The sequence below is a fragment of the Rhyacophila brunnea genome, unplaced genomic scaffold (genome assembly GCF_057557595.1).
Source record: "Rhyacophila brunnea isolate RB1 unplaced genomic scaffold, BYU_Rbru_1.0 scaffold_10, whole genome shotgun sequence".
NCBI lineage: Eukaryota > Metazoa > Arthropoda > Insecta > Trichoptera > Rhyacophilidae > Rhyacophila > Rhyacophila brunnea.
In genome coordinates, this window is record NW_028232752.1 from 14,572,249 (window position 1) to 14,583,708 (window position 11,460).

Here is an 11,460-nt window from a genome sequence, read left to right on the forward strand (position 1 = left end):
TTCATCAAATACCTTTGGTCGATAGTATTAATATTATCAAAAATAGTTTATTAGTAGTTATTTTGTAAAATGTTTTCGGCAAACTTTTCAATTTGGAAATTTAGGAAAAAGAAATACTTACCTAACATTTTTGTTTTTTGTATGTATTTCCCATGATATAATAATATATTTATTTTGGCTTAATATATTATTATTTCGATGTGCACTCTTTCCTGTTCAATATTTTTAAAAACTATTTTTCATTTATTTTTTCATTATAAAGTAATATTATGATTTTAAAATAGCATACGATTTTTTCATCGGCCATCAGTCGGCAATCGGTAAAATCTGATTGAATAAAATTAAATAACCATTTTAAATCAATTTTGACTCAAATATTGAATTTTCTCCTAGTGTTACAAGAGTGGGTCATGTTTGCAGAAATACGGTCAATTGGGGAATGATGAACTCTGAAAAACTAAAACCATAACATATAGATAGATTGTTTAGACTTAGCTCTCAAAGATACACTGTACATTTTTTTTAATTTTCGAGCTTTTCACGACACGTCAGCCCTTATAGGCAGTGACGTCTCTAGACAAAATGCCGCCCCTGGGCATCACGAAAATGTCACCCAATTTTTGTATACAGTATTTTGTATCATCCGTGCACGTATCGTTTGTGGTCACCATGGACGTCGAAGGGTATCGGTAGTAAACTAGACATCGCAAACTCGACAACAAAATTACAATCCTGTTAAACCTTTTATGTTAATTAATACATTTTGTTTCCAACCAGTGAGCTGAATTTTTTAATGTAAAAATATGTTCGTTATTACTAAGTTTAGGTACTCGTAGCTATTTCTATATATTATACCAAATGATTCTCTTAGATTTGCCGCCCTTCGAGTAAATTCCGCCTTCAAGCGACGCTCAATCTGCCTACCCCCATGGGACGTCACTGCTTATAGGGTTACATGTAAATTGCACGTAATACATTTCACCCTGGCAGAGTTCGCTGTGAGCTTTCTAACGGAAAGAGATGACCGTATACTATACGGTCCCTAATTTTATTAGATTCAATATGAATATTAATTCAATTTTCATAGCTGATTTTGGCAAAATTCATGAATTCAAGAATGACAACCTAACCTAACCTAACAAAAACGATCCACTATATCGACTATTTTCAAAAAAAAATTGCTGCTGGCTTCCTGTAAAGTGTTGTAAACCGACAAGAACCGTGTTTTATTTAGACATGCATTTTATGTCAGTACTATTTATACGACCCAAAGAGGATGGACGGTCTTCAATATACGGCCACATATTTCCGATACAACATTTCACGATGAAGTGTGATACGGCGAACCGCATACGTACAAGTTTCCGGATATGCCTTTATAGTACAGTAAAGGTTGTACACATTGTGGTCCTTCGAGTTAGGAAGCTAAAATTTGGCAGGAATGCAACACTGAATCTCCTTATTGACAAAAAAGTCTCCGGCGATCCGAGTGGCGTGGGGTTTTTATGGGGCGGTCCGTATCACGCTGTTTACGAAATCTTGCCTGGCTCGGCTTATTTTTATTCTGTACTGACCATCAATATATTATCAAATTAAGGGGCTATACTTCAGCTGGGGCACGGTCTAAAACGATCGTGACTACGCGACGCGCAGATTATGCAAATGACGCGTGCAGAACAAAACATAATTTGTCATAAAAAGTCAACATGCGTCCATTTAATGTTATGTTTATTATTCTATTACTACTACTAATAATAATATATTCATTGACATGTTTTCTAGTTCATTTTCTAGTAAATGGGTAACGTTTTTTAGTTATCTTTACATGATTTAAGAATTCATTCCCCCGTCGCCATCACGAAACAAATTGACGTGTTCACAGCTCGACTATCGCTCTCCGATTGCCAGCCAGTCTGGAATTTCGTCGCACCTATTGTTGAAAATTATTTTCCGTTTCAATGAAGTACCGTCTTAACAAATTTTAAACCAAACCTCATATAAACATAAAAGATGAATGAATTAAAAATGAACACCTACTTATTTTCAAAAATAAATGTTTTTTCCAACAAAATATTGTTTTCTGCCGTAATTTTCGCAATAAAATACACAAATATTAATTTATTTTATATTTTATTAAAATTACTCAATTATATTTTATTATTTAACTGTTTAGTTTGTGTTTTATTAAACCAAGTCCGATCCTGATAGGACCATATGGGCCTCTATTGGGTGGAGTGTAGGTTTGTATTAACAGATTTTTGTTTTTACGAGGGATGAATGTTAGCCACAATGATGAGTTATGTTAATGAATGCAATGAATGTTAGCTCAACCTAGGTCCATACCCTGACTCCAAACACAAAATGATAAACAATACGTGTATTTGCCAGACCCACGACATTATAAACCGACGCCCAAGCCGCTCCGTCGTCGTGGGTTTTTTAGTGTGAATACAAAAAAAAAATATTTAAAAAATAAGAATGTCGGCCGTTTGAATTTTGCGACTTTTACACACGATACCGTCAAACCCATTAACTTCGCCCGGTTTTTTAACAGAAAGTCGTTTTGCCACCAAAATATCCACCAATATGAAGTCTTGTAGACTTAATATAATGCAATTGCAATGCACAATGATAGCGTTTATTTTTATTTATATTGAAGTAACACCATTTTCATACTAAATAATACAATAAATCACTAAATATATATATAGGCGAAGTTGAGGCTTCCCCAACTTCGCCTAATGCATTTTAGTAGTACAAAATTATTGTCTATGGATACTCACGAAATCTATTAAAAAATTACGTTAAGCAAATTTAGGTCTTATGCTAGAGACAACTTTTTGACATATTTTAAAGAAATATCTACGTTGGCGAAAATAGGAATCATTTCAATGACTGTTTCATACAACCTACCAATTTACGCTAGGGCAAAGCATTATAGTATCATTTTTATGTATTGATTTAGATAGTAAATTTTTAATAAAGGAAATGTGAGAAAAATTGTTAACTGTTGATTCAAAGTGATGAATAGTTTTTAGTCTAAATACAATAAAAATTAAAAAAAAAACACATCTATTTCAAGAAAAGCATTTTTTGTGACAGCCCTAAAGCCAGGGGAAGTGTAGGAACAAGTAGTTTACAAAACATAACCTGACATTGCATACTCAAATAATTGATGTTTTATTATAAATATCTGAAATCGCACGTTACATTTGGCAAGCAGACAATATCACTATATCATATTAAAAATATGAAGAACCTACCTCTACATGATTCGTAGAAATCAGCAAAAGTTCAGAGGTATTCCGAAAAACTCTCTTTAAACCGGACTCTAAAAAACGGTACTAACCAAGGCCTGAACAAAAACGATGCATGAGTACGAGTGAGAAAGTATTCGGCACCTTTATAATCTCTGCGACACGCGCTAGAGTAAGATAAAAGGTCTTCATATGTGTGAGTTAGTTTCCCAAAGAGTCGCCGGAAAATCGTGGCGAATCGCTTCACTTAGCGTCGATAACCTGCGAGCTCGCGTTGCTAAAATTGTTATTTTTTGTGTTAAACATAAAGTCAGTGGTAAATATTTTTAGTTAATTAAGTAGAAAAGATGGTTTTGTGTGTTGTATTAAAATATGGTAGCCGTACTGATAAGCAAGTATTACGTTTCATAGGTAAGTTGATACATGTTCGTGATAATTTATTTGTATAAATTATTATATATTTTATTATCAGGGACCTAGTGTTTCTTTAAAATACCTTAAATTATGGATATCTTTATCTAATGGTTGCATTTTGACCGCTTAAAAATACTATATAACGTAAAAAAAAAGAAAATTATATTTTAATTCTGAGCGTCTAGTGCGAGCACTTTGGGCGAGCACTAACGAAATGGTCTATAGTCTCGAACATTTGTAGACGAATGCGTTCACTCGCCCACAAATCAAACGCACGGCACGCGGCTTCATTTAGTAATGCAACGGGTGGCGTCTAGATGTATCTATAGTCTATGGTACTAACACAAACACGGCGAAAATAATGGCGGTTTGAAAATTTTGTGGTGATAGGACAAATTTTATCTTTAAAACCGCCTAGTGGCTTAAAGAAGTGCCATAGTAAAAACATGAGTTTCTTGTGTTTAATTGATTTAGGTGAAGTTAGGGACACTTGGCAAAGTAAGGGTAGTTTCTTAATTCATATTCCATGTAGGAATTTAAAATTTGGTACAATTTAGGTTTTGACCTTCTTATTACAAAAAATAAGTATTAATTGAACCAAGTGTATGTGAAGTGTATTTCAGGGGTGGTCCTGTTTTTGGTTTTTGGTTATTATCGCGCTCGAAATGGAAAAGTTTACGAACCCGAGCGCTCGACAATTTCATAAAGATATTAACATAGTCTGCGGCAAGTTTAACGTGAAGGGTGGCCGTTTCGAGAACTACAATACACAAATCGCAGCGCCACGACGGCGGCCATGACAACATATCATTTTCGCACTGTAGTTATGAAATTTTGTGTATATTTTATAAAAAAATAAGTGTGTTAGATATTTTTAAGTATTTGGCTTATCTAATCTGGCTCAGACGGTCAAATTATTTTTTTCGATATGACGGACAGGACGGATAATTTTATTGATTTTAGGAACCAAAACGGCGCTCCGGTGCGTTCCGATGCATTTCGAGCCCTGGTTATTATATTATCTTATCTGGTCTTTCCATTAACCGTTGTATAATTCCAATTAACACACTAAACTGTATGGAATAAAGAATGATATTATATTATGCATGTAAATTGGAATTGCTAATTAAAATCTATAATCGCATTATATATCATTCTATATACACACATAGGTACTCTACTTGGTCACCGGTGCACCTATGTTAATATAATCAAGTAAGTAGTTACCTAAATTACCTCATTGCCATTATTTTGATCTTTTAACATAAACATCGGAAGAATTGCAGTAAGATGTCATGAATATGCCATTAACGTGATTATTATATATAATAGTCGATTATTATAATGCATAAATATAATATGTGAATACCTGTCTACTCGCTCTAAAACAAAACTATTAAAGTCATAGTAGGTAAATGTTGCATTAATTTTGCAATATATAATACAGCTTTACTATGTAATACAAATACAAGGTAAGAGATCGTCCACAAGGGATTGCAATAACGAATAAAAACACAAGTACCGGTATTTTTTATTGAATACCGGTATAAATACCGGTATTCGTTAAATATATGATAAAAACAGAAGTATCTACTAGAAAAATCAAATAATTAGACACAGGCAAGTTCATTATATACATTATAGTGTATAATTATTATACCGTCGTGAAATATTTACTACTAGGGCTGAGGTTACTAATGATAATACAACAGTTTTTAATCGCGGTTTTATATATATATTAAAATACAACTGATAACTTCTAAAACCCGCGAACGACTGGCGAAAACATTTGGATAAATTTAAAATTAGAGATGTAGGTGCCTACCTATAATGCAAATATATTTAGAAAATTTCTACGTATCATTGCTGGTCACCAAGGATCATGGGCCCCACATCGTGAAGCGGGCCCCCAGGCTTGGATTTTTGATGCCCCCCCTACCTATCGCTAAGGATAAAGGCAGTTTAAAGCTCTACAGTAGCGTTTTCCAAATGGTTTACGCGGTAAAATTAATGTGTATGTTTAGTGTTTTATTGTACTTATAAGGATTTTAATACACCCATTTGAATTATGGAGATATCGAGTATTGATACACAATTAAAAATTGTATCCTACAACCACATCACTTTAAATAAGAATATTATTGAAGAAAAATAGCGCGAAAAATATTTTTTTTTTACTAATAAAGCAAATTTGTAATGTGTGTTTATCTCACTAACCAGTTTGACTCGCCTCGCCGGGCCCCTCCTGAGCCCAGGCCCCCAAGCTAGAACCCTGTCAGCCCACCCCTTGTGGGGCCATGCCAAGGATGTTCAAGGGCAACGAAAGTAAACCAGACATCGCGTAACCCGACAAAAAAATACAGTCCCATTAAATCTTTTATATTAATAATTAATACATTTTGTTTACACTTTCACTACCGTATAGTCTGATTTTTAAAACTGGTATTTTGGTATAGAAAAATACTGGGATACCGGTATTGCAATCCCTATGGGAGAGTTAAATTACTGACTGTAAGTCCATTGGGTCTATGCTATACTTATCGACCGCTAAAGTTATAAATATTATCACTTTATCATATTTATGTATTGAGGTATTATAATAATTGTTACAATAAATTAGCCGTCTAAATAGTCAAAACTGTCTACCTCGCTCTAAAGTTAACACAGCCAAGGTGCTGTTAAAACATATCACTTATTGTAACACAACTAATTTATTGTAATTGTTATAATAAGTGCTAATATTTCGATACAAATCTACCCTATATAGCTGCCGTAGAGGACGAAAAGCGGTCTTCTGTAGAATAGACGCGCATTTTGACAACTTTTCAAGAGAGATAAATTAGTGATTTTTCTTGCATTAAATATTTGGTAGCTTTTACTGATCAAATTTAAACTATAATGTTGTCAGATTCTTCTGTAGTGTAGGCGACTCATTTAGGTGTTGGTATCACAGTGGCGAAGGGTGGAGGTAGGCTGTAAAGATCCATCATAAATAGTGCACACTAAACTTTGTCAGTCAAACATATTTGTTTTCACTGAACTAAGACAACAATGTGTAAATAGAGTGTGTTTTTAGATTTCAATTAAACCCTGCCTAATCTAAGCCATAGTAGACAAAATATTCCATCATCTAAAATTATGACATTAAACCATAAAATATGATTCAACATTAGCAGCGCTCGAAATGAACCGGAACGCACCGGAGCGCAGCTCCTGTTCGTGAAATCTTCAAGATTATTGCTCCGGTTCGTGAATTATTAAAAGTTAATAAAATAAAATTATTTATATATTTAAAAGAAATATTATATGAAACTTGTCGGAATCATAGTAAAAAAATAATATTTATGACGTGACATAAACCTCAATGTTCGTCAGCGGCGCCAACAGCAGTATGCCTTAATCTGGCATGCCACAAGTTTAAAGACAATTACTCCACTTGACTTAGCAGATATCTTTCTATTGTCTATATAATACATGCATAAAATTATCATGTTATGTAAATATTTTCAGAAAATTATCGAGCGCTCCGGTGTGTAAAATCTTCTATTTCGTGCGCTGACTGCATTAGTTGTATGATGAAATGAATAAAACAAAAAAGAACAACATCACCTGTAATAATATTAATTCAACGTAAACTGAAAAAGTGTGCACTATTTTGTCGGATTGCCCATAGCATAACTAAACTATTAAGGTTTGATAAACCATTTCTTTTATTCAACGAATAATTCACAAGATTTAACTGATTTGAGAATGTAACATTATATATATTGAACATACATACATAACTTAACTAAAAAAAACACCTCAGATAAAATTAAAGCACATTCTCGCGATATTGCGATGAAGTGTTTTTTTCTGGTAGGTATTACTGAGATGTTTTCAAGTTATGTATATGTATTGTTTGGTTTAGGCAGGGTTTAATTGAATTTTAAAAACTAACAAATACTATATAATTATACATAGTTCAATGAAAACAAAATTAATACGTTTAACTGACAAAGTTTAGTATGCACTATTTATGTCGGACCTTAATAGCCTACTAATTATTGTTATTGTTTAATTTGTAACGCGTTAATGTTCTTTGTCTACAATCTTCAATATACTAAGTACGTTATAGGTAAGGATTCCAATCCCGGGATCCCGAGCTATTTTCGATACCTATGAATCTCGGGATTGATAAACATAATCCCGAAACTTTCGGGATTGATTTTTTTATCAATTTTTATGGAAAATAAAATAAAAACGAAAATATAACAGAAAAAATACTTTTATTAACAAATAACTACATTAGAAATAAACTGAGTTTGAATGAAGTTTGATTTATACCCATGTGTAAGTTGCCGATTCTTTTTATGTTTTCACATAAATAAATAAAAATGAGAAAGATTGAAACAAACAATGCTTAGCACTATTAACAAAGTACTCGTAATTCCACCATGATCTCATACATTTTACAGCAGTTTCATATTATTTGTATGACTAATTAGATTTATGAAGCGAAAAGGCCATAAGTAGGTACACCATGATTTGCGTTACTATTTTAAATCTCGTTAACCCATTCATTAATTCTTTACTATCAGAAACAGCAATATCAAATTAAATTCACATTATTATTAATTATATTACAATATTATTTACTACATTAAACTTTCCAATATTGAATGTATACAATATTAACAATAAATTATACTAGATTTATTTTTGACCGATTTTATCAATTTTATTTGTAAATATAAAAAAAAAATATATTAACAATGGAAAAAAATGCTAATCCCAGGATTGTCAAATTGTAATCCCGAAATCCCGGGATCAGAATTTTGGCTCGGGATTGGATTCCCTAGTTATAGGTAAGTAACAAAAAATTGTTGTTATTTTTTAAGTTAAATAACCTTTTCACGACTGTTTTTTGTAAGAAGTAATTTGAATATTTGATTCATTACATTATCATAATAAATGAGAAAATTTGGATTCAATCAAAAGGCCACACTAATGCCGCGTATGGAATTATCGCTGTAGGTTCCATAACCCTGAAATAAACCAAATCTATAAATGATATTTGCAAGATTTACGATTTATTTTTCAGTTTTATTATTTATTCATTTAATGCCAAAATAGGTAGACAACAAAATTTCATCACAGATAGTAACGTTAAGTAACATGTTAACCAGCTAAACATACACCTGCATACAGCTGCGCGCACAGAAAAGTGATATGGGAGAAGGTCCACATCTAAAAAATTACTATGATAATTTATTATTGTTTTTCAAAGGCGGCGGGAGGGAGCCGACCAACAAAATCTACGAACGCTTACTACGTATATATTTCCGGGTATGTTCTTCATATCCAGATATACCGTACTTTAATATTTAGCGATGGACAACTGGCTTGCAGTTATAACTACAGATGCTCACTTACAAGTTATTGCTACAAATGGCTATCGAAAATAACGTCATAATTATTAAGATCATTAAGCGCGAACCAAATTGAGGTGCATGTCGCGGACTATCACGTGACGCCATACCAAGTTTCCGCTACGGGAAAAAAGTGTGTAATGTCGTTTTTATTGGTGTTTTAAATGTTATCAGATTGATGCTCCTATCCCGTAGCACATTTTGAACCTTTAAACGAACATTGTCAGTTGACAAAATCTGACGAAATCACTACAATAACAATGAGGTCATCTCATGTCTCAACCGCATTGCATCTATACCTGCATGACGTTTTGAACGTTTTTTTTTATCATTTTTACATGCATACACATTTTCGACATTACGTCAAAATCGCGTGTTTTTTTTTTTGTTTTAAGCGGTTGGCACTATGCATTTTCTATAAGAATGTTTATTCTCTACGGTCTGCAGGTTAGGTTCTGTTCAAAATAAATTATCTATGAATATAATATCGCAAGTAATTTTAACGTACGCACAAGTAGAAACTGTTATACTGAAATTAATTGAAATCAGCATGAATAATGAATAGTTATTCAAAATACTAAGACATTAGAGTTGGCACTATCCATCATTGAGTTTACAGAGGTGGTGGTCGTTAAAATATTCTGCAGAATGACGAAACCGTAGACTAAATTTATCGCCGTGACAGCGTGATATTCCGCGACATGCACCATAATCTATTTTGCACTTTAGTGTTCGTTTGTATCGTCTGCGGTTTTGTTTTTTAGACATGCCGGGTCAAATTCGTAAAGAGAATATTTGATGCCTTAGATGAGTAGGTACCTATATGCCAAAATTTTTTACTTCACGACACACTGGTGATTGGTGAATAGGTTTGTTCCGCGGCGCACCAAATAAAATTGTCTTAAAAAAGGAAATGTACCTTATTAATATGAATAAAGGAAATCATAGTTAAGGTAACAATTTTTTTAAATATTTTATCAACATAAATATGTACATAGGTGGTAATAATTTTATTAGTGAGAAGTATGTAATTGATTTTTAGAAAGAATTCTGTCGAAACGCGGCTTAAAATTAGATAAACAAACACGTAACTTTGCATCTGTAAACGTTCTCGTTTTTTTTAATTTCATTTCCACGAGCGCTGAAGAACCAAATTCGCAAAAATACGACGATACAAACGGCAACAGAGATTTAATTGATGTTGTAGCCAATCGAAGATATTGACTCCAAAGCGATGAAACAAATGCTGACAACTCTAGCTCAGAAAATGAGAGTTTGTGCATAGGGTCGTTTTTTTAATTTAAAATTTCCTCCTCTATTACTGTCAGGTGTGGACAGCCGAATCTTGCGAATGGATTGATGACCCACTGGTCCGTTTGATAATCAAGTGATGGAAAATACTTGTGGTAAATTATGCAGAAAGGAGTTCTAATATCCTCTGCACTTCTGGATTTTTTAAAAATTTGTTTGAGGAAGCGTCTACACCTGGGAAGCAATCAAGCTCCGAATTCTGACTATATGTTTTCAGATACAATATTTATTAATTAATACAGTTGAAATTGTAAATTATTTAAAAAAACTCAAATTTCAAGCTTCGTATTTTTCCGCTAGGTTCTCTGTTGGCATAAGGATCCCCATTAAGTAGGGATTGCAATACCGGTATTTTAAAACCGGTATTAAAAAATATTTATTGATACTGAAATACCGGTTTCAATACCTGTATTTTCGGCATTAAAAAAATCATACACGTTTATGTTTTCGAAAATGAATTATTGTTATTTTTTCATTATTTACTTTGCGTTTTGGTACATTATAGTACAAACAAAATATATATATAACCAACAAAAGTTACATAATATTAAAGCAAAATCCCTCAAATATACTTATAGAAATGTCGCAATGAATTATTAACATATTTCGAAAAAGAAGACATTCGTGGCAAATGTCTCCAATTATTCTATAACTATTGATCCAACGTTGATAGTAGGTACATCCAATAAACGTTGTATTTCAGAGGGATTTTTATGTACCCGGACTAGTATTTTGTAAAAATTAACAGTTCCAAAATATTATATACATATTTATAAAGGTCAACATACTAAATGTGGGTAGATCGCAAAAAAATAGTATTTCAAATAGTTTTAATAGTTATATTTATTGATAGGTACTTCTTTTTTTTAAGTTTTTTTACATTTATTAATTTTTAAACGCATTTATAAAACCATTAATATAATTTATGTCGACGTTATTATAGTGAAATATTTACGATAAAAAATTATATTGATAATCTCTGTGATCCCAAATTTGACAAGAATTAGGCATTTTATTATTCAGAAAATGGGCAAGATTAACACATTTGAAGATAATTCTAAAGATAT

At 32.4% G+C, this 11,460-nt stretch overlaps 1 protein-coding gene across 1 annotated transcript in view; it reads right to left on the minus strand.

The window, feature by feature from the left end:
• Positions 1–11,460, minus strand: part of LOC147078905 (carcinine transporter) — a 52,531-nt gene that overhangs the window by 38,360 nt on the left and 2,711 nt on the right. The window lies entirely within an intron of this gene.